This window comes from Odontesthes bonariensis, chromosome 14 (assembly GCF_027942865.1).
Source record: "Odontesthes bonariensis isolate fOdoBon6 chromosome 14, fOdoBon6.hap1, whole genome shotgun sequence".
Lineage (NCBI taxonomy): Eukaryota > Metazoa > Chordata > Actinopteri > Atheriniformes > Atherinopsidae > Odontesthes > Odontesthes bonariensis.
This window is the reverse complement of record NC_134519.1, coordinates 14783733-14808840: the sequence shown is the minus strand read 5'-3', so window position 1 is coordinate 14808840 and position 25108 is coordinate 14783733. Positions and strand designations below refer to the sequence as shown.

Genomic DNA, 25108 nt, shown 5'->3' with positions numbered 1-25108 from the left:
CAAACGCACTCATGTGGTGACTTCCACCTGCGCAGAATTGTGACGAACGTCGATCGAGAGTGACATAGAGGTCGCATGAATTCCGATGTGACCATACAGACTGAGGTTGCATTGCAAAACATCTGATCTTTATAACCACATACTAAAGTGTCCCAAATCCAAATTGAAAAAATATGGTTCCATGTGATTTGTGCTGTTTACACTGACATGAAAAACTCAGATCTGAGTCACATAAGAGCAAAAAAAAAAAAAACAGATTTGGGCCACATTTGACATGAGGTCGGAACTATCCGAAGATGTTAATGGGGCTACTGCACATGACAAGTCAGATGTTTACCGATGTTGTTTTTCCCCCAAAAATATTCAATATTTCCTGTAGTGTCTGCAGCATTACAATATATATTCTATCGTCAATTGACTTATTGTAAGAATGTGGTTTGGTTACACAGGACCAAACTAGGGTTTGGACAGGAAGTCAGTAAAGAGACGCCAAAACCGGAGTGATGTGCTCTCGTTTTGCCTGCACCAGCCATCCAGGCGTGAGGTAATAAAAGCATGAATCACTGTCTCTAGGTGGCATCAAGACAGGAGGGACTTCATTTTTGACAGCTGCCTCAACTGAAAAAAAGAAAAAAACAGGAGATAAGACATGTTATGAAACGGCAAACTTTATATCAAAGTGTTGTTTATCACACTAGTATTCATACTAGCAATAACCTCCATTTTGTAATTTATTCTAAGACATTTCACTCCTAATTGAATTAATCCCACCAGAACATAAGAGTTTAGGCACTAACTCCGCTTAGATAAAACCTTAAGTATGAACTTAATTACTAAAAAAAAGAAATCCTGTGATTCAACAAAAAGAAGAAAAAAAAAGGTTTTAACAGTTTTTCATGTATTAAGCAGAACAGGTATCCTATCTGAATCTGAAGATCTTTGATATCTTATTTCACACATGCGCGCGTGCACACACAATGATATTAATTCATATATACCTTAAGAAATTGTGTATAAAATAAAGGGGAAAATCACACAAAAAAAAGATTTTCAAATAAAAATTGGTTGAAAGAAATAGGTTGAAAACCAACATTTGAAAACCTCACCAACCTATCTAAGAACACGTACAAACCTCTAAGATCATGTCTTCAGTACTTTGCTCACTCCAAAACAAATAAATGATCAGATTCACAAAGTTCCTGCAAAGGTTGACCAGCAACTTTTGAGCTAATCTTCATTTGGTGGAAAAAACACGACTTTAAAGTCGTGGACAAACACATGTATCATGTCGTTTTTCACAACTGTAAAGCACTCATAACCTCAGAGCTGAAAAACAAGAAGAATCTGTTTCATTTCAACTGAAATGAATTCAGTTTTATTTCTATAGCGCCAAATTACAACCAATGTCATCTCGAGGCACTTCAAAGATAATTGGTTTGAATCCGATTCAAGTCAATTAGAATCCAAGTCATTGTAATAGAATCATAATCCAGTTGCCCCCGAGGACTGAAGAAACAATCTCAATGTCAGAGTTATCTGAGTCACTTAACAAAGATATACCATCCCATTTTATTTCTAAAGCACCTTGAAAACAACGTAACAGTTGACCAAAGAGTTGTACAATACAGTATAAGAGAAATAAAAATAAAAAACATAGCACATACGTGAAATTAAAATGCAGATAGAGATAAAATGGACAATTAAAAAGAATGAAATAAAATTGAATAAAATGAAAACACAGGACCAGTGGTGTCAAAAGTACACACATTTGTTACTTAAGTAGAAGTATAGATACTGCAGTTTAAAAACACTCTGGTAAAAGTTGAAGTATCAACTTGACCTCTTTACTCAAGTAAAAGTGAAAAAGTATGTGCTCCAAAACCTACTTAAAGTATAAAAGTATAAAGTAACCTTTAAATAAAAAATAAAAAAACATTTAACGTTTGCAGTTTGTAGAACACTTGGTTGCTTCTGACGAATGACGATTTCCTTGTGTGTCAGCACAAATTTGACGAATAGCCTAACCGATGAGTGTTTGCGTTATGTGATTCATCCAATTACACTCGTTCTCACTAGGTGTGGATGGCGCCACTGATCTGTATCGGATGGCGCACATGACGTGAAATACATAAACATTAAACTGAATGCAAGAGTAACGAGGCTGTTTGTTTTGAACATGTAAGGAATAGAAAGTACAGATACTTGTGTGAAAATGTAATGAGTAGAAGTCAGAAGTAGGCAGAAAAATAAGTAATGGAGTAAAGTACAGATACCTAAAAAGTGTACTTAAGTACAGTAACGAAATATTTGTACTTCGTTACTTGACACCTCTGCACAGGACCTATAAAAATTTTGAAGAAAAGAGTACAAGAATAAGATTTAAATCACAGACAACGACTCACACTGGGTCAAAGGCCAGTGAGTACAAGTGAGCTCTTAAAAGAGTTTTAAAAAATGGCAACAGAGGGAACCTGTCTGACCTGCAGTGGTTCCACATTTGGGGAGCTGCAGCTGAGAAGCCTCTGTCTCCTATGGATTTATAAATGTTTTACATCCTGTTAAAAGCATCTGGTCAGCTGGTCTGAGAGCATGTGGTGGTACATAAGGATGAAGCAGTTCAGACAGATAAAAAAGGGGCAAGACCATTAACGGATAAAATCTTTTTAAAATGGATTCATGATATGGACAGGAAGCCAGTAAAGAGACGCCAAAACCGGAGTGATGTGCTCTCGTTTTGCCTAAACCAGCCATCCAGGCGTGAGGTAATAAAAGCATGAATCACTGTCTCTTGGTGGCATCTAGACAGGAGGGACTTGATTTTTGACAGCTGCCTCAACTGAAAAAAAGAAAAAAACAGGAGATAAGACATGTTATGAAACTGTGATTACTGTCATCATTTTGTCTGCACAATATTTGGGTCTCTGTAAACAAAACTCCATATTTCTCCATATACAATGTATATCAAACAGCTGTAATTTCTACACAACTTACCAGATATTTTATCACTCAAGATGTGGTCAAGCCCCAACTCGTGAAATACTCCTGTGACGACTTTAGATGGTGTAAAGCATTGGTACCGTTGGTGCTTCCTCTTTGTTCACATGAAAGAAGCCGGTGGGCAGCTAGTATATAAAGACCCGTGTGTTTCACACTCTTTAGTTCCTCAGCCATGGACAAAGGTTTACTGCTGGCCCTGTTGACTCTGGAGGTCTTCCTGCTCACCGCAGCCTTCACCTCTTCAGGTGAAGCTGCTCTTCTGACCGATGACCGTCAACAAGGAGAGCAACAACAGCCCGCTGATCTGGTAAGACAACGGTCAGACATTTTTATTGTGATGTCAGAACCTTGTGTTTTCACATCAGATTTGTTTACTTGTGAAGTAAAAAGTTTTAGTTAAAACTCATATTACAAGGTAACAGCATGAGAGGGCATTTTTTTCATGCAACATTGATACATTTATCTTTATTTTGTCACAGAATGTGAGAAAAGGAGAAGTGGAGAAGGTGAGGGTACCAGTCAGGAGATTCTGTAGCTTCAAACGAGGAGGATGCGGTCCTTTCATAGTGGTAAGCTTGCTTCGCTCTGAACGGATTTGTTGGTTAAGAAAGTGGAAAAAAACAAATCTAATCAAAATACTGAAAATGTGGATAACAGTTGGTTAACTCTTCCTCTTTCTACTATTTAGAAGCCAAAAACAAAACCCACCGAGGCTGCTTTACTTTTTTGAAGGAAAATGTCAAGATGATGGAAACACATTCATGTGTGCACGTCAACATCAGAAGTTCAAAGCAAGTTTTTAAGGAATTGCTATGTTATGCTTCAACCCACAAAGGAATCTCTGCTTTGCCATTTATTGCCATGCTTCTAATCTGCTGATTGTTATTACAAAAATAAAATATTTCACATTGATTTTGTGTTATTTCTGTCCACATTTGAAATGCCATGTATCAGATTAAAATCCTTTTAGTACCAACAGACTCTAAATAGTTAATAACCTGGCACATATTTAAAATCAATACTGATCTAAACTGGGAAGCTTTTTTTTAATAACAAATAATAAACGGCAAACTTTATATCAAAGTGTTGTTTATCACACTAGTATTCATAAGATTTATGCCAACCTACCTATAACCTCCATTTGGTCATTTATTCTAAGACATTTCATTACTAATTGAATTAATCCCACCAGAACATAAGAGTTTAGGCACAGCTACTAATTCAAAAGGAATGAGTCCAAACTGTTGAATAGAAGGTAAGGGACTAACTTCTCTTAGGTAAAACCTTAAGTATGAACTTAATTACTAAAAAATAGAAATCTGGTGATTCAACAAAAAGAAGAAAAAAAAGGTTTTAACAGTTTTTCATGTATAAAGCAGAACAGGTATCCTTTCTGAATCTGAAGATGTTTGATGTTTTATTTTTCCCCACATGATTATGATTTTTTATCACTGGATGGCAGTATAATACTATGAGACTGTTGACAAAGGGATGATACATTACTGATTTTATAGAGTCGTGGCAATGTTTGTTGCGGTTTGAGTGTTAATAATTTGTTACCTTCAGCACCATGGACAGAGGAGCCACGGAGGCCGCAGCTGAGGGTTCATTAACCCTCTGGAGTCTAAGGACTTTTCAGAGACTTTGAGGCAGTTGTCAACTTGTCACCACCTTGACATTTTCAAGTATTTCAACTAACTGTAAACATCTATGCAAAAGTGACACATATTGTTGTATTCTGAAAAGCCTAACAAAAAATAATATGAGAGTAAAGTGAATGTAATACAAACAAGTTTTATTTAAATTGAGGGTAAACACAACTGTACAAAAAAAAAAGTTTTAGAGGTCTTCAAACAGTGCAAGAAAACACACTATAAATATATCTAGCCAAGACTTTTGAACCTTGTAAACAAAAGTATTGGCTGAATAAAAGAAAAAAGTGCAGTCAGAAATGTTTTTTTGTTTCCACACAAACTGTAAAAAAGTAATTGTAACTCAAGGCAGTGTCTCTGTTAGTTGAATACTAATTAGATGGGTGTGTAACACCCCTGATTGCCCCCACTCCCCTGTCACTCTCCATGTGATAATTGTCTGTCTCGGGCAGGACATTGTTGTTGAATGGGGTGTGTTCTCACCTGTGAATAGCCACTCAATCATCTGGTATTTAACATGTGAATAGCGATAGGTGTGGCCTAGGAGGCTGCTGCAGTCAGAGAGTACAGAAAATCCAAAGATTTCTTTTCACTCTCTTTAAAAAGGGCCAGCTATATAGCTTATTTATTTATTTATATATATTTGAAAAGTAAAAGTTTTAAGGTTTTTAATGGTGTCACTTATATGTTTGAATGACAAAAACTCACAGAGTTACAGATGTGTTTTTGGAGAAGTGTCAAAAAAATCATGCCGGCGGGATTTAGACTCCAGAGTGTTAAGGGCTGATGTGCGACACCTGCGAGCAGCCACACAGAAACGCCCCTCTCGCCACCAGAGAACTTTTACCACCTACCCTTTCCCCTGATTTTATATAGGAATTTGTGAAGTAAATAAACTATCCATTTTTATTCTTCCAAACCTCGACTCCTCATATGTCAACGTTTATAAAAAGCAACCTGAAATCCACTTCTTGTTATGAGTGGGAATTCATGTCAAATAATACTTAGAACCTAACAAGTTAACTCCTTGTTGATGTTGATATTTTATTGAGCATCTGAAAATAACTGCTCATCTCAAACCCTCACACGAGCTGATTGTTTTTCTAGTCTTCCTCTAATCCTCTTTTAATCAGCAGAAAACTAAAAGAGCTTTGTTTAAGAAAAAAAAGTTTTAATCCCTGTCTCATGTAATTTTGTACATCATTTAGAAGTTTTCCAATTACAGATCAAACCCTCTCAACTGCTATAGAAATTGTTTTCAACCTTGCTTGTAGTCAGGATTCAGATGTTCCTGAAGCATCCTAAATAGCTAAGATAAAAAAAGCAACTCCAAACTTTAAAACAGTGTAAAGCTGCAATGAATATTAGCTCAATATGACTGCCCAGTATAACTAATATCATCATTGCTAAAAAAGATTAAGCATGATATATAATTATTCAACCATATACCGTGTGCAAACATGCTATTTAAATATTCTTATTTGTAGATAAACAGTGATCTATTCTTGTCATTTTATTTGATTATATATGTTAATCATGTCATTCCATGCACTTAAGTTAGTATAAGGTACTATTTGAGATTTTCATTTTCATGATTTTCATTTTTTTAAATTATGATTATGTTATTCAATTATTATGATATGTTTATGCATCTTATGCTTATGCATTTGGCAGATGCTTTTACAAAAAGCGACTTACACTCATATCCCAGGTAGGCAGGTAGAAAAAGGGGGTCTTGCCTAATATTAAGATATTATGAAATCATAATAACATTTCATGTTTGGCTGTTTTATGGTAATAGGCACTTCACAAACTAATATGTATAAATTTAATGATTCACTGGTATAGATTTTTTTTAATTCTTCTGGACAACAAAAGAGTCGTGAAACCAAACATCAGCTAAATTTATCACGTCCTTTCTTGCACCATCGGCCTGCTTAAAATGGGATTTTGCAGCAACCTTCCAAGTCAGAGTAAAATTTTAAAAATCTGTTTGTTGACTGATTGTTTATTATGTGGTTATTCAAAACTGCTTATTTGTTGTTGGTAGATTTTAAGATTAATAAATATCCATAAACCAAGTTGTTGTTCTTTATGTTCCTTTTGTGTGAGAAAAGTGACGAGAAGTGAAAATGACAATACTCTGTTTTATTTATATTTCTAATTAACCAAGTATTATAACTAAAGACCGATTCAAATTCATCCATCCATCCATCATCTTCCGCTTGTCCGGGGATCGGGTCGCGGGGGCAGCAGCTTGAGCAGAGAGACCCAGACGTCCCTGTCCCCGGCCACTTCCTCCAGCTCTTCTGGGGGACCCCGAGGCGTTCCCAGGCCAGCCGAGAAACATAGTCTCTCCAACGTGTCCTGGGTCTTCCCCGGGGTCTCCTCCCAGTGGGACGGGCCCGGAACACCTCACCAGGGAGGCATCCTAACCAGATGCCCGAGCCACCTCATCTGACTCCTCTCGATGCGGAGGAGCAGCGGTTCTACTCCGAGCCCCTCCTGGATGACCGAGCTTCTCACCCTATCTCTAAGGGAGAGCCAATTTTGCAATTTCAAATATTTATTTCAAATGTCCTTGAAATGGCTCGATATTTATGATTCTATAGGATGCAGTAATCTACAGATAGCTGATCTTTAGTGCTGTAAATTGTTCAACTCGCATATGCTGAGTTACATCGAGCAGTGACTCACATCAGGAAAAGACATCGTAAAACTGTTTTGGTTTATAAGCCTGAAACCATGAGGCTAGAAAAGCAAGTCTGATGTCTATGCAGTCATTGGTTGACTGCAGTTAATAAATTCATTATCTTAAATGGGGAAATGTGTGTGGCCTGCTGTGATAGAAAGAACTGCGCTACCAGTTTTGTTGCATACGCAGTTTATTACAGCCTTCATTTGAACATGTACAGTTGTTATGAGAAAAAATCTGACACAATTTTCAAGATAATGCATGAGATGCACTGACACAGCACAGTGGCTCAGTGATAAACAGAATGATCGGAATTAAATCAAAAACATTTCTGTAGCAAGATTACTTTATGGTAGAATATTTTATTGAGGGTTAAATTATCTTTGTTAAAAGCATTGTTGGAATCCAAATTGTCTGAGGTCTGTTTCTGTCTTAAAACCCTGCCTGTGTTCACTTCATCAAATCAGCGATTCAGCAAATTAAATGTCCACATCTGCAACACATCTTAAGCTTTATCCTAAAATATTCCTCTAAATTATTTCCCAGCATTATTCTCAGTTATTTTCTGTAAGCATTTTGCAAGCATCAAATATTGCACTAGAAAATATTTACCTCTGAATGCTGGGTTGCATTCTGTTGTCCTATGTTTTAACACTTTTCAAATTAAATTCAGTTTATTTATATAGCGCCAAATCACAACAAATGTCATCTCAAGGCACTTCAATGATACAGTCCTATTCAAGCCAATTAGAGTTAATTAAGTATTTTTAATTACTCAGAGAAACCCTTTATATGAATAAAGCACACTGGCTTTGGATCTCAGAGCAGCAGAGCATTTACATTCAGTTTCATTTGTTCTACAGCAAGTCAGAAAACGTTAGCTTGTATATATGAGTACCCGCTGGCATGACAAACACAACTACAACACAACACAGATAAGCTGAATAGGTGCATTTCTTACATTTCTCATTTGGTGCCTGCTGACTGTCCATTCAAAGACTTTACTGTTCAGAGTACACACTGAAGAAATGTCACAAAGGTCATCCCATTTTTAAATCAGGTATGATGTGCTTTAGTCACCAAGCTGTACGTGAGTACACAACACAAAGAACTACTGTTGCATTAATGTGTAATATCCATGCACCTTTCACAAAACATTATGCTAATTTGATATGGAAGACATCTTTATCATCACTGTGGGTCATAAAACAATATCATATCAGAAATCGCTCAGTAAAAGCATATGATTATTAGCAACAACAATAATAACAATTAGTACCGATATCATGGCTATGTCTTATGGCTTAGGGCGTCAAAGCCACCAATACAAGTATGATCTGTGTTGTATAACACATAGAGCTGTCAGTGAACCTTTTGCACAGATGACACTCAGTGTCCAGCAGAAGAACCTGTTATTGGGTAAAGCTCAAATCAGAGAGAGAACACTAGCCAATCAGAGGCAATAAAGTGTTGATGGCCTACTCACCATCCATCCATTAATCCATTTTCTATTTCCACTTAAAGCAATTCAGGATTGCACATGTGCTAAACCCTTTCCCAGCTGTCATTGGGCAAAAAAACAGGGTTTTTTGTATTTTTTGTTATTTTATGTATCAGTCTAGAAAACGAGACAAGGACATACATTGTCTTTTTTTATTTTTTTACTTTTACTCCAAGTCCAATATGAAAAACACCCCATTTCTGTTTCTGCAGGTGTCATTAATACTGAAAAATAAAATTGTGCAAATGTGTCTTCAAGCCCCAGAAATGGCTACAGTTAAAAAATGGGGAATCTGAAAGCCAAACTTTTCTTAAATTTGAAACCAACTATATCTTTTCTATGTCTTTGAAAAATGGTGAAACATAAACATATGCTGGGGAGATAAATAGAAATATGTATGAAATGAGCCCCATTTTGATTTCCAAATATGTTTCTATCCAATCCACATTCCAGAGCGGGGAGGGAGGACGACACTGGGCGGGTCGCAGGTCCATCACAGGGCCTGTCAGTACATCAGTACATGTATAAAAAAGAGCGCAGATTCACTCTGGTCAACTGTTAACTGGTCAACCATAACACAAAGTATATAGTTACAGTTACTCCTCAATAATTGTAAACACCATAGATTATTATAAATGATAATATTATAGATTTAAACAAAAAATGATTGATATCTATGTGCTTTAATTTAGTATTATGTCAAATGGGATCTTACCTTTGTCATTATAGAAGGTCGGCAACTTTGTTCCTGAGAGGATCGTTTTGATTGTTGTAGTCCTTGTTGTTGATCCATGTTTTAATGGTGTCACAATCTTGCTGAGTCATGACATCTTTTCCTCTGAACTCTTTAAACCAGTTGTCAACCATCTTTTCACTGTGTTTCTGAAAACTGTTTTCAAAAACATCCCGCTGGAATTTAGAGCGATTATCTTTCTTAAAATCCGGAAAGGCCTTGGTGGAATTCAGCTGGAATCTGGGCATTGACCCAAGGATCGTCAGTTTAAACGAGTCCACAACATTGTCTGTGCTGATGGTTTCAGTCAGCAATTTTCTGAAGGCTGGTGATTTTGTACTGGGAAACTCATGATGACAGTCTGCGGGCACAAAAACAGCTGGAAGTTCACGGCCGTGGGATTTCTTCACACCGGGAATCAGTCTGTGATTCAGAGGAGAGGAGTTTGTTGCCACTTCAAGCATGGCTGTTGCTAATTTGCTATTTTGGTTCAAGGTTATAGCTCCTCGTATACAGCTGACTGGTGGCTGGTGATCAGCATTGATGAATTGCCCCATTTTTCTTTTTTGTTGATGTTTTTGCATTAATTTGTATTTTCCTACTCCTCCAACCTCTTTCATACATATTTCTTTCTGTTTTTTTGTGAGTTTTGGTGCAGCTCCCTCTGCCATGTACCAGTCTCCTCCTCTGAGTGTTTCAGTCCACACTTTTCGTTTGATGAAAGGCTCCCAATGGCCTGGATGTCTGAGTAGAGTATCGGCCTCCAGAGATCGGAGGTTGTCTGCCTCCAAAGCAATTTTTTCTTCACAAGCTTTTGGTTTCATGCCTCGTGCCAAAGCATGAAACAGGCAGCTCTTGCCCTTTCCTTCAATGATCATTGTCTCATTATTGATGCGCACATCATAATGGCCACTGGGATATTGGGAACCCTTTGGTCTGTAGATCAGTGTCACAGTTTGGCTTGCAGGTTTAGTACTTGGGTTCACCTCCTGCATTTTGTTGAGTCTGCCACGTTTATCCTCTGTTAGGATGACAACCTTAGTACCAGTGGCCTCTGACAGGACTCTGACATCGAGAATGGTGCCCACAGTCTCACGGTTCTTGATCCTCTCAGCATGTGACCTTGACTGTTTACCTGCATCTCCTTCAACTTTGGAATTCAGATTTACTGGCATGTTTGTGATATATCTGTTGTTCTGTCCAGCTCTGAGTTTTTCATCTGTTCTGTCACTCTTTAATCCACTTCTTACATGTTTCCGAACAACACCATTCACTTCACTTTGAACACGAGAAACAATGTGACCAGAGAACTTCTGGTGGAAGACTTCTACTAAAGCATCAGCCAATAAATCACTGGTGACTTTGGCTAAATCTTGTTTAAATGCCTTCAGCATCTCAGTGTCTGAGGGAGATAGATCATTTACCATCACTTTCTCCGAATTTTTTTTTTCTTTTTTAAACTTATTCAGCTCTTCCTGAAGGTTTGAGAAGAATTTGCTGGAGAGGGTGAGTACTGCAGCGATGGCATCTCCTGCAAGTGTCATGTAGTGGATAGCTTGAATGGATGATAAAATTGCCCACACTTTTCCTTTGGCCCCTGCTTTAGCACCTGCTTTAGCTGCATCAATCACTGTGATGAGGGATGAGTTCAGCTTGTTCTGCCAGTTGAGGTCTGCATGGAATGGCTGTATTGCTGTGAGGCTTAACTGTCTGAAAATGGCCAGCAGATCACTCCTTCGGTTTTTGTCACTCAGCAGATCATTGAGTTGATTTTTATCCTGGAGGTGTGAGAGGATAATGGAGTCCACTAATGTAGCCAAAGGCTTTTTTTCTATGTTGGATTTTACGTCGTCAGTTATTCCCTTCTGCACTTCACTTTTTATCTTGTTTAAGATTTGTTTCAGTATTTCTTCCTCTGCCTTCCCGAGTCCATAGGTAATGATTTCCTCTACTACCTTTTTAGCCACATGCTTTACTGCATTCTTCATGTTTGCCTTTGCAACAACACTTAAACCATCTGCAGTCTGCCTTGAGAAGAACTTTGCCTTGAGAAGAACTTTGCCTAAACTTTTAATTAGAACTTTGCAAGGTTTGAAGCCCTTTGCAATCAACTTCCCAACTCCAAATGTTATGATGGATAGACCAACAGAAATGGCTTTCTGTATAGCCCATGATTTCCAGCTGAACTCTCCCGTTACCATGGCCTCTACACCAGAGATGCAGTCTGATATTCCTTCAATTATCAACCCATTGCCGACTTGAGCTAATGTACCACATGTAAACACAGTGAGCAATGCTCCTCCAACAATTTGTAAAAGTCCTAAACAGAACACCAGCAGACCTCCCCATGAGAAACGAGGCTCCTCTTCCACAGCAAATACATATTTCAGGCCTTGATTGTAGAGGTTGTAGGCTTCCACTTGGAGTTCCTCATCAGCATTTGACACCAAAGAGAAAACTGGTGATTTTTTGGCCAATGCATCCCTACCTTTTTCTTTAATTTCATCAAGCTTTTGGATGGCCTCACTGATGTTTTCATCAAATAATCTGTACATACAGCACCTGGTTGTTAACTGTGTTTCAAGGCTGGTTGATTCATTGTTTGTTGAGTCTGCAGAGGCCATTTTTATGAACTGCAAACAGGCCATGGATTCTTCAGTGAGATACTTCAGAGACACCTGTGCCTTTCTTAGATCTTCTCCAGCATTAATAAGGTAATCTGCCTTCTGCTGCTTGATAGTGCAGTATGCGTGGCTGTAAAAAGCTACAGCTGCCCAAGTTTCATCTTGATTCATGGCTTTTTCAAAGAGCCTGGCGCCAAGGTCCCATTGTTTTTCATCCACAGCAATATTTCCAAACTTAATGTAGTGATAAATGCTAGAACATGGTGACATTTGACTTTGAGACTGACTTCTTGCCTTTGTCAAATCAGCTTTCAAACTCTGTTGCAATTCATCTCTTTTCAGCTGGTCAATTTGTTCTGACTTAGTTTGCAGCCAGATCCCCCAGTACTCGTTCATGATCGCAACAACAGCTCTTCTTTCATCTCCATCTGTGTTCTTGTAAATATCTTGAAGAGTTTCACAGTACTGTGAAAACAGGTCCTCCCGCAGATTCATCTCAGTGACATCATTCATCATGTGATTCATCTTTTCTGCTGCAAGTCTATCTCTTGTGCTCTTAGCTTCCTCCAGAGACGACATCATCCTGAAATCCTGCTGCATGTGTTCAGTGGACATGATTATCTGAGCAGATCCAGGTTTACCTTTTCGTGCTGTTCGGCCAAAAGCCTGCAGTTCCACTCTTGTATTTTCAGAGAGGAAGGAGAGGATTACAAATAATCCTCCACTTTTGTTCACCGTTTTGGATACTTTAATGTTTGTGCCACGCCCAGCAAGGTTTGTGGCAACAAGGACATCACCAGGAAGTAGTTCCTTGTCTATTTTGCTCAAACTTTCTTTGTCACTGCGGCAGTAGAGAACGATTTCACCTGGAATGCTGCTTTTCAGCTCGTCATAGATCTCTTTAGCTTTGTTGATTGTTTCACAGATTACCAGGGCTGCTCTTCCATCTCTGTATGAGTTTGGGGAAATCTGAGCCATAACCACATGTTTTATTTCAGATTTCCACTCTTCAGATGATTTCTTCACAGTACCTTTGACTTCAAACAACTTCTTACTGTTGAATGTTGGCATTTTGCAGGCAGACAAATTTGGATATAGATTCTGCAAAAACAACATGTCTGTTTTGCTGCCAAGTGTACCCGTTGTTCCATACATCTTCCCCTGGTACTTTTCAAAGAAGGAGATGTTAGAAATGTAGTTTGTCACTGTTGAAATTGTGCTCAGTTTGATTTGATGTTTAATCTCAACAAACTGCTGCAGGCCATCACCCCATTTCTTATTCAGTTCTACAATTCCAGTAGATCTGAAGTCCACAGGACAGACATTGTTGTTTTCTGTAACATAATCTCGTCCTTCCCTCAGCATCATTGCCAGAAAGGCATTCTGAATCCACACTGACACTTTCTGCTCAATCAGATTCTTCAAGAATCCAGGTATACTGATTTTGTCTTTATTGTTTGTACAAGGGGTGTACTGAATTTTGTCTGAGATTAACTCTGCAATGGGCTTAATGAGAATATCCTCTGAGTCATAGAGAGCACAGCACACGCCTTCTTCCAAGACAAGAAACTTCAGCTCTGGAATGTCGTGTTTGTTGTACGGGCTGAGCTTTTTCAGACAGAGCAATCCCTCTTCATTTAAAGTGTACACGGTAAAGCCATAGGGGACATAGTTCTCCAGTTCTTCCAAAAAATCAACCACAGCATCCTGACTCACAGTTTTCAGTTTCTTATAAAGTTCATCCTTTTCACCTTTGTAGATATCCTCTGTAAAGCCTTCTGGTACAGTGTTTGTTTTCTCAGCAATGTATAAAATGTCCATTGGATCATTAATTTCACTTTCTTCTGTGTTGATTGAGTCAAAGATGGCCTTGAAGAATGAAGCAGGAGGACCCTGTACAAGTACCTGGTGCCCTGAAGACAGGTAGCCATACTGGCTGACATGGCCCCAGATCATGGCCAGAATAGTGTTCAGATGCTGCATGGAGACCATGGGGCTGGACAGGTAGGTCAGCTGCACTCCCTGATCCAACAGTAGTGAGTCTACTTCATCAATTATGATACACTGATAGCTGCGATCAGATCTCACATCCTTCATCTCAAATACCTGGCGAAGGTGATCTGCAGCAAAGGTTTCAATAGTTCCATAGACAACATCCCTCTGGTAGCACTTTTTTCTATCCTTGTCCTTAGTCTTATTTGTGTTTGTGTCAACTGTAATGCCAAAGTACTTGTAGAATTCACTCGATTCTTCTGCATCTCTTTGACATAACACTGACGAAGTCGACACCACATCTACTTTTTCGCCTCTAAGCACACGCAGCGCTGCAAACATTGCTATGACACAAGACTTCCCCTCTCCAGTGCCCATTTCCAGGAGCTTCCCAGTGTCAGACAAGGCCAAAAGGCACCAGCTAATCATCTGAGTGGCTCTGGGCCACCACTTCCCTCCAGCAATTCTCAGGTGAACAACATTGCATAAGACTGCCAGGAGCTCCTGGAGGTTTTCTGTTTCCATGTCGTGACTCAGATTTTTTGCTTTTTGTACATCTTTGTGTTGTTCAATTTCACCAGTTTTGATCAAATTGGCTACATGAGTTACTACACTGTATGTTTTACTCAGTGTTTGTTCATCGATGTCTTTCATCTGTCGTATTTCATCAAAAAGAGTGTCAATATCTTTCATTTTCTCATCTCTAAGGTTCTTTTCTAACTGTTCAACCAGACTCTCAGTTCGATGTGAACCTAAAAGTTTGAGAAAGGACCGGTTCCTGTCATCTGTCCACTTGGAAGAAACTTGGTATGTTGCCATCAAATGTAAAATCTTCATGATGGAAATACATCCTTCATCATAATGGTGGTCAGTTAATTCTCCAAGGAGGTTCAAGGTTTCTGCTGGTGACCAAAGTCCAAGGTCTGAAACCATCTGAAAGATGTCTTTGACTTCTTCTTTTAGGCCCAGGAGTTCTTCTGCACAGGCAAATAAAACCTCTAAACACCATCTGTCAGCAGATGATGTCAGGTTTTTTTCAGCCTCTTTTTCACCAGTGACCACTCTCAGGAGGTTCTCAAGAAAGGTCAAAATGAACATCTCCTTAGAAGACAATCCCTTCCCAGTAGTTTTCTTTAAGATGTTGGTGATTTTACTCTCAGGATTTGTGTCTTTGTTTAGGTTCATGTGGAGTAGCTTGAAAAAAGCCTTTATAAAGCTTTGTTTTTGTGCCATGTCATGAATTTGGAATTTACACATGAGGTTTTTCAGAACTTTTGCAGCAAACTCCAGGGAATCTTTGTCATTGAGCCTTGAAAGTTTCAGATTATGGAATGAACTCAAACATTGTTCTTCAATGATGTATCCTCGAATACGCTCAGGAATCCCTGTTTCCATCAACTTGAAGCTGTTCGCAAAGTAATCTGACACAAAGTTTTCCAGTGTACCATACACAATGTCTGCCTGATACACATCCTGGAAAGCTGCATCGTTTTCTCTTGTGTTTGTGTTGAGAGAAACTCCAAGATTCTTGTAGAAGTCAGACCACTCCTTAGTTTGCTCTTCTGCCTGACCATCAGAGTTCAGCACAATGTCCACTTTGTTTCCAAAGCTGACTTGTGTGGCTGCAAACATGGCTATAGCACAAGGGTCTTCTTCCACGCCAACTAGTTGTGGCAGTCCAGTCTTCTCCTTCAGCATCAGTACGCACCACTGCAACATGTGCTTCACCGTGGGCCACCAGCCTTTTGTGTCAAAGACTGCTTTGCAGAGCTGAGACAGACATTTCTGTAAGTCAGCAGCATTTAAGGCTCCACATTTCAGGTCATCTTTTTGTAGTGTTGAAACCTTTTCTGAATGCCGCAAGACATCAGTGGTGATGTTTTCTATCATATCAATCACACAATCATCCAATTTCTGTGACAAACTTAGTTCTTCCAGAGCTACACATAGACTGCTCCCATCTATCTTTCTGAGAATCTTTAGGAAATCTTCATGGAATCTCTTAGAGTCAACAAAATCGAGAACCTTGAGGAGAGAGTGCCCAAACTCATCTGTCCATTCTGGTGATATGTCATATACTTGAATCAACATTAGGACTCGAGTTATTGAAACATCGCTTGTACATTTCCCTGACAGTACTTTGAGCAGAGCCAGTGCCTCCATTGGGGTCCATTGGTTTGATTCCATAAGTCTAAGGACCATTTCAGTGGATTCTGAGTGGGTTTCTTTGTCATTTAAATGTGTGAGTGTGGATAAAAGGAGCTTCAAGCACTGGATCTCCGTATTAAAAATAAACATGGAGTTTCTGTTAACTGCATCATCCAGTGATGATGTGAGGATGCTCAGGAATTCTGTAGCAATGAGGTGCTCAGTGGTGAGCTCACCTTCAGCCCATTGATTGGCTATCAGAACTGCGTCAGTGTCAGAGCTATTGCTGTTGGTGAAAAAGTGCATCAGGGTAAGATACAGGGCTTGAGTCAACATGAAACTCTCAGAAACATTACATGCTGATTGGCTGATGGACTCCACCAGGGACTGCACATGATTGCCGATGCTTTCTAGAGAAATTTCCTCGGATATTTCCAGAGACAGGGCACACAGCTCTGTGATGTACACTTGAGCGTGCTGCAGAGTGCCGAGAGATGGAGGAGCACTAATCCATTCATCAAACAGAAGTTTGTCCAGAGCTGACAAGATCTTTCCCAGCTGATCATCTGGCAGCTCGGTGAGACTGAGATCTGAAACTTCAATATCGCATTTCAAAGAGAGGATTTCTAGAAGCTCATCATTGCCACTGTCTGAGTCATAGTCAATCTCAAATTGATCCAAATGACCTTTCAGAACCTTTTGCTTGGACTCCTGCTCCTCTGATATGATGCTGCTCAGTTGTCTGTCATATTGCTCTTTGGCTTGTTGCTGTGATTCTTCAAGTCTTTGATTCAGTTGTTTTTCTCGTTCCTCTTCTCTTCTCCTTTCCTCTTCTTGTCTCCTCTCTTCCTCTACTTTCTGTCTCTCCTCCGCTCTTCTTCTTTCTTCCTCTCGTCTCCTCTCTTCCTCTCTTTTCCTTCTCTCCTCCGCTCTTCTTCTTTCCTCCTCCCTTCTACTTTCCTCTTCTCTCTTCTGTCTTTCCTCATCTCGTCGCCTCTCTTCCTCTCTTTTCCTTCTCTCCTCCGCTCTTCTTCTTTCCTCCTCCCTTCTACTTTCCTCTTGATCCCTGAATGTCTTATGAAAACAGTATGCACACTCGTGTAAAAAAATATCATATGGCCTGTAGTATTCACCTCTGTTGAACACATATACGTATTTTCCATGAACGGTATCACAATACAAATCATTAAAGGATTTGCATGGAGGCAGGACTTTATTACACTTGCAGCATCTCAGCCTGTCGCCCATGTTACTCTCTGATGGTACTTTGTTGATGTTGTTCCCCATTTTTGTCAAGCAGTTATGTGGTTGTTTACATGTGAATCCACGTATTCCTGCAAAACAAATATACACACATGAGAAACATTTAAAAGAACACATACAGTGCCTTCCATAACATTTGTGACACAGTATTATTTTTTCTAATTCACCCTCTGCTCTTCATTGTAAAATTCTAAGTGAAATAATTCATATGTGATTAAAGTGCACATTCCAGGCTTTAATTTGATGATGATTTGATTTGATCTGTAGGGTTCATTGTTCAACATGAGGAGAGAAGCTGTGCCAGTGAAAGTCAAACTAGACACGAAAAAAAAGAAAAAAAACTTTAAAGACATCAGTCAAACCTCAGGAATACCAAAATCAACTGTCTGGAATATCATTAAGAAAAAAGAACGTACTGGCGAGCTCTGTAATCACAAAGGGACTGTTAGACCAGGGAGTACCCAGAGAGAACCCATGCATGTACAGGGAGAACATGCAAACCACATACAGAAACACCTGCAACAGTGCTACCAACTGCACCACTGTGCAGCCTCAAAACTGTAAATTTACACGTAATAATAGCCGCTTTCGGACAGAGTAGTTATAAGAACGCAGTTATCAGAACTGTCCTACTTGAATTTCGTTCTGATAACTATCCTTCCCCAGCGGAACTGTTTCAGTCTGCATTCGCACGAGTCGGGACCAGGTCGGGACTGATGCGCCGCGCGCAGCCGTCTGCGCCAGTGACGTGTTATGTTAGCCGTTTAGCGCCACATTCAACAACAAAACAAAACCGGTAAAAGTAAGGAGAGAAGAAAAAACACCATAAAGAAGCTAATATGGAGAGCGGGGAGGCCACCGTGTTCATGGTCTGCATGATGGTGATATTAATCATGGGCGATCACATCAGGCGTCTAATATCGAGGCTGGAAGAGCTCACAGAGAGAGTCAGGAGATACTTTTTAATTTCATGAAGTAAGAAAGGAGGGCAGAGCGCTGCAGACAAAGGAGACAACGTGTAAGTTTAACTTATTAAACACCCGCTGGTTGTGTCTGTGTGGTATGATGAAACATTTCAGCCGTGATAGCATGACATGGGGCGTAGCTACCGACCACCACACAACTCCGTCAGATGCGTTCTGTAGAACCATGAAAAGACCCGACCTCGGAGAAGGAGCTGAAATGGTTATAGGAACTGAGGGAGATAGCCCCGAGTTCCTGTATGTCCGAACACGGGAGAAAACGGCCCCGCGGATTAAAAGGTTATTAGAACTGCCAAAGGTTCCTACAGTCCGAAAGCGGCTATTAACCCAATTTTAGGTCTTTTGCAGCTTCACAATAAATAATTTTCAGGTGTATAAGGCTAAATTGGTGTGATTTTTATGGAGTCATTTCTAGTTGGTAAGCAAGTTTTTATCTGTATCTACTTTTGTTAATAAATTCATAATAAATAAAGGTTCTGGACCAAATGAGCCCACCTCAATTATAAGTATCATACATGGACCCGAAATGGCTCCGGGCCGGATGATGCGTTCTATGAATGGATCCAAAACGGATCCGGGCCGGATGATGTGATCTATGAACGGATCCAAAATGGATACGGGCCGGATGATGTGATCTATGAACGGATCCAAAACGGATCCGGGCCGGATGATGTGATCTATGAACGGATCCAAAATGGATACGGGCCGGATGATGTGATCTATGAACGGATCCAAAATGGATACGGGCCGGATGATGTGATCTATGAACGGATCCAAAACGGATCCGGGCCGGATGATGTGATCTATGAACGGATCCAAAACGGATCCGGGCCGGATGTGGCATTTAATGTGTGGATCCGTGATCTGGATCTGTTCCGGATCCGTTCCTGAGCCTACCCTAAATCCGGAATGAATCCGGTCTGGCGTCCGTTTGCTATCTGGGCATCCTAACTTGTAGCATCTCAGTGTGGTTCGGGAGCTGCACAGCCATGGACCGTAAGGCCCTACGCAGTGTGGTCCGATCTGCTGAGTGCATCATTGGTAGGAAACTACCAACCCTTCAGGACATCTACCACACAAGATGTCTTCATAGAGCTGGCAGAATCCTAAAAGATTGCCATCACCCATCTTTCAGACTGTTCACTATGCTGCCTTCTGGTAGGCTGCACAGAAGCATCCGGTCTCGCACCCACAGAATGGAGAACAGTTTCTATCCTAAGGCCATCAGGCTTCTAAATAGACTATAATGCACTCTCATCACTTACACACTCGTCACTTTATACTTTACACATGCCTACCTCCACTGCTGTTTCCACTGCAACTTGCAATATTGCACAATATTGTATTTTTTAAGTTACCTTATGTTCTAGGTTAGTATAGGTCTTAGATTAGCATAGGCTATTATGTGTATTATATGTTCAATATAGCTCTTTTAATTAGCGTAAAATGTATATTGTAGTATCCACATTGCCTATTTATTGTTACTGTTTTTGTTAGAATACTTATGTCATGACATGTTACGGCATGTTATGTCTTGTTATGGTAGCTGCTATACGGTGTCCTGTCCTAAGAATTTCAGTGCCCAGTCCAACTCTGTTGTTCTGTGTATCTGACAATAAAAGACTTGACGTGACACCACTTTCAATAATATTATAGACAGGTTTCCTCCTAATAAATAAACATCTCCAAACGCAGTTCTGGAACAAGGTTTAAAAATGTCGGCACAATAGATTTCAAATAGAAGGAGCTTCTTTAATTCCTGGATTGATTTGGGGCTAATCAATGACAGATTAAATAGTAAGTAAGTCTGATAGATTCCCAGCTCCAGTATCAGGTAAAATATGCATTGCTATCCACAACTTGAGTCAATAAGTTAAACAAAAAACACTAAATAAGCTTGTTACATTACCTTAATGTGGAGGCTTGGGTGGAGAGTGCTATCTGTGCCACAGAGCTGAGAGTGAACCTGAAAGTAACATTCCCAGAGAGAGAGAGAGAGAGAGAGAGAGAGAGAGAGAGAGATAGAGACAATTTTGGCTCATCATGCAGGCATTGCCTTAGCTCTATACATGGGACAGTTTTATATGTTTCTTTTGAAAACTGTTTGTGAGCTTCGGTTATTGTCTAAACTCAACAAAGAACACTGAGCAACAACATGGTCTCTTGCCCAGCTCATGTGTATAAAGACTCCCTGCAGGTCTTCCTCTCTCACTCTGCAGACTGCCATGTTTTCTGTATGACCGATGGACCTTTCTTACTTCGAACTAAATACACTTAAGACTCACTTAAGAAAAAAAAAACAGTGGTAATTTTATCCTAAAATAATGTTTTACTAGAAACTTTATTTGCAGATCATGATAGATAAGTATACCTTTGATAACATCTCCTGTAAACTTACCAGGTAATGGGGAGTAAGTGTTATCCATTAATGTCCCCTTCCTTGCAGTTTCATTACCTCTGGACCTACCGCTGATTGTATTTGACTTCTTAGAAAACCATCCCGGAAAGGATTCTTGATCAAGACAAGGAGTACTATCAAAGTTTTATGGCAGAAGGTTCATGATATATCTTCCAAATGCACTATAGGTGTAATGACCATAGACATGATTAGGATCAAGGCAGGTTGAATAGGAATCAGCTAGTGACAATGGATGACATTTTTTAGAGTAAAAAATTATCTTTGTCAATGTATAACGTTACCATCATGAAATATCATTAATATGTAACTGTAAAACTTTGATCTTTGCTAAAAGGCATGAAACAAAAAGTGTATTTTTTGTGTCAAATTTTGAATCACAAGTGCTGGGAAGGAACTGGGTTACATACTAATAAAAAGGAGTTGACTGTTTACCACACTACTTATTTGGAGCCGTTTTTGTCACATTTTTGCGTTGCTTCATTATTCATCTGTGGAACGTGTTGGTGGTGAAATTACTTGAACTCCCACGCCCTGATGTGGCAATGCAGTCAAATCTCTGCAGGAAAACAATCACGTTAAGTAACAGCCCATGTCAGACTGTACACATGCAACTTCATTGTTTCATCATGGATTTTTCCACAGCAATCTAAACACATACAGCAGCTTAACTTTCATTCACTCAAACTGGGAGCTGACCACAGTGAGTCTCAAAGTGTTTACATCCTCAGTGCAGAAAAGCGCATCCATCTGCAGTCGATAATTAAAGATGTAGCCTATTGTTACAGTATTTTACCAAAGCAAGAGTATCTTGTTAAAACAAACTTCAAGATGCAAGTTCACAGAAGGGCTGGAACCATTTAGAAAGCGAGTCAGACTACGTTCAGACTGCAGGCCTTAATGCTCAATTCCGGTTTAATATTCAGATCTGATTTTCTTTTTTTGTTGGCATATTCTTTTTAATGTGGCCAATATCAGATTTCAGTGTGAACAGCTCACTGCACTGAACGACCGCTCGTGCAAAAAACAACAAAAACAGACGCACACATGTGGTGACTTCCACCTGCGCAGAATTGTGACGAACGTCGATCGAGAGTGACATAGAGGTCGCATGAATTCCGATGTGACCATACAGACTGAGGTTGCATTGCAAAACATCTGATATTTATAACCACATACTAAAGTGTCCCAAATCCAAATTGAAAAAATATGGTTCCATGTGATTTGTGCTGTTTACACTGACATGAAAAACTCAGATCTGAGTCACATAAGTGCAAAAAAAAAACAGGTTTGGGCCACATTTGACATGAGGTAACTATCCGAAGATGTTAATGGGGCTACTGCACATGACAAGTCAGATGTTTACCGACGTTTTTTTCCCCAAAAAAATATTCAATATTTGCCTGTAGTGTCTGCAGCATTACAATATATATTCTATCAGCACTTGACTTATTGTAAGAATGTGGTTTGGTTACACGGGACCAAACTAGGGTTTGGACAGGAAGCCAGTAAAGAGACGCCAAAACCGGAGTGATGTGCTCTCGTTTTGCCTGCACCAGCCATCCAGGCGTGAGGTAATAAAAGCATGAAATGAATCACTGTCTCTAGGTGGCATATAGACAGGAGGGACTTGATTTTCGACAGCTGCCTCAACTGAAAAAAAGAAAAAAAACAGGAGATAAGACATGTTCTGAAACTGTGATTACTGTCATCATTTTGTCTGCACAATAATTGGGTCTCTGTAAACAAAACTCCATATTTCTCCATATACAATGTATTTCAAACAGCTGTAATTTCTACACAACTTACCAGATATTTTATGACTCAAGATGTGGTCAAGCCTCAACTCGTGAGATACTCCTGTGACGACTTTAGATGGTGTAAAGCATTGGTACCGTTGGTGCTTCCTCTTTGTTCACATGAAAGCAGCCGGTGGGCAGCTAGTATATAAAGACCCGTGTGTTTCACACTCTTTAGTTCCTCAGCCATGGACAAAGGTTTACTGCTGGCCCTGTTGACTCTGGAGGTCTTCCTGCTCACCGCAGCCTTCACCTCTTCAGGTGAAGCTGCTCTTCTGACCGATGACCGTCAACAAGGAGAGCAACAACAGCCCGCTGATCTGGTAAGACAACGGTCAGACATTTTTATTGTGATGTCAGAACCTTGTGTTTTCACATCAGATTTGTTTACTTGTGAAGTAAAAAGTTTTAGTTAAAATTCATATTACAAGGTAACAGCATGAGAGGGCATTTCTTTCATACAACATTGATACATTTATCTTTATTTTGTCACAGAATGTGAGAGAAGGAGAAGTGGAGAAGGTGAGGGTACGAGTCAGGAGATACTGTAGCTTCAAACGAGGAGGATGCAGCGCTTTCAAGGTGGTAAGCTTGCTTCACTTTGAACGTATTTGTTGGTTAAGAAAGTGGAAAAAAACAAATCTAATCAAAATACTGAAAATGTGGATAACAGTTGGTTAACTCTTCCTCTTTCTACAAATTTAGAAGCCCGAAAACCCAAAAAACAAAACCCACCAAGGCTGCTTTACTTTTTTGAAGGAAAATGTCAAGATGATGGAAACACATTCATGTGTGCATGTCAACATCAGAAGTTCAAAGCAAGTTTTTAAGGAATTGCTATGTTATGCTTCAACCCACAAAGGAATCTCTGCTTTGCCATTTATTGCCATGCTTCTAATCTGCTGATTATTATTACAAAATAAAATATTTCACGTTGATTTTGTGTTATTTCTGTCCACATTTGAAATGCCATGTATCTGATTAAAATCCTTTTAGTACCAACAGACTCTAAATAGTTAATAACCTGGCACACATTTAAAATCAATACTGATCTAAACTGGGAAGCTTTTTTTAATAACAAATAATAAACGGCAAACTTTATATGAAAGTGTTGTTTATCACACTAGTATTCATAAGATTCATAAGATTTATGCCAACCTAGCTATAACCTCCATTTGGTCATTTATTCTAAGACATTTCACTCCTAATTGAATTAATCAGCAGAACATAAGAGTTTAGGCACAGCTACTAATTCAAAAGGAATGAGTCCAAACTGTTGAATAGAAGGTAAGGGACTAACTCCTCTTAGATAAAACCTTAAGTATGAACTTAATTACTAAAAAATAGAAATCTGGTGATTCAACAAAAAGAAGAAAAAAAAGCTTTTAACAGTTTTTCATGTATAAAGCAGAACAGGTATCCTATCTGAATCTGAAGATGTTTGATGTTTTATTTTTCCCCACATGATTATGATTTTTTATCACTGGATGGCAGTATAATACTATGAGACTGTTGACAAAGGGATGATACATTACTGATTTTATAGAGTCGTGGCAACGTTTGTTGCAGTTTGAGAGTTAATAATTTGTTACCTTCAGCACCACGGAGGCCGCAGCTGAGGGTTCATTAAGGGCTGATGTGCGACACCTGCGAGCAGCCACACAGAAACGCCCCTCTCGCCACCAGAGAACTTTTACCACCTACCCTTTCCCCTGATTTTATATAGGAATTTGTGAAGTAAATAAACTATCCATTTTTATTCTTCCAAACCTCGACTCCTCATATGTCAACGTTTATAAAAAGCAACAAAATGACTGCTGTCACACCGCGGTGAGGTCAAGTGGGTTTTTTGTCTCCATGTCATGTCTCGTCACTTCCTGTTTTATTTTGAAAGATTAACTCCCCTCTCGTTTCAGGTCACTTGCTCTTCCTCTTGTGTTCCTGTCTGATTGTATGAGTGATTCCACCTGTTCCCCGTTAACCCTGTGTGTATAAGAGTTGACGTCTCCCTTTGTCTTGTGCCAGTGTGTCGTTCTTGTTGTAGCCAACGTACCTCACTCTTGCCTTCTTTTCAAAAACCTAAGTCCATGTTCCATGCCACGTTTCTAATCTCGCTAAGAGAGTTTTTGTTTTTGGATAACTTTTGTATTTATAGCCTTGTAAAAGTGCAATTTAAGTTTAATAGCATTATTGCTTTTTCCTCCGAGTGGAGTGATTATTATTTCTATAACTTTTCATAGATATACTTCTCTCATTTTGGGAGAAGTATATGTAATTATTGATAACTTATATATAGTCCTTTTTG

The 25108-nt window shown here is 39.3% G+C and overlaps 2 long non-coding RNA genes across 3 annotated transcripts; both read left to right on the top strand.

The window, feature by feature from the left end:
• The first annotated feature begins 3085 nt into the window (after positions 1 to 3085).
• LOC142398279 (uncharacterized) lies at positions 3086 to 3909 on the top strand. Its single transcript, XR_012772776.1, has 3 exons — positions 3086 to 3304; positions 3477 to 3566; positions 3686 to 3909. It is a non-coding gene; the product is annotated as an uncharacterized LOC142398279 (long non-coding RNA).
• Positions 3910 to 22914: 19005 nt separating this feature from the next.
• On the top strand, positions 22915 to 23739 carry LOC142398850 (uncharacterized). Of its 2 annotated transcripts, none has more exons than XR_012772831.1 (3): positions 22915 to 23126; positions 23299 to 23385; positions 23509 to 23739. It is a non-coding gene; the product is annotated as an uncharacterized LOC142398850 (long non-coding RNA). The 2 variants fall into 2 exon arrangements; XR_012772830.1 differs by having other exon boundaries at positions 23299 to 23388.
• The last annotated feature ends 1369 nt before the right edge of the window (positions 23740 to 25108 follow it).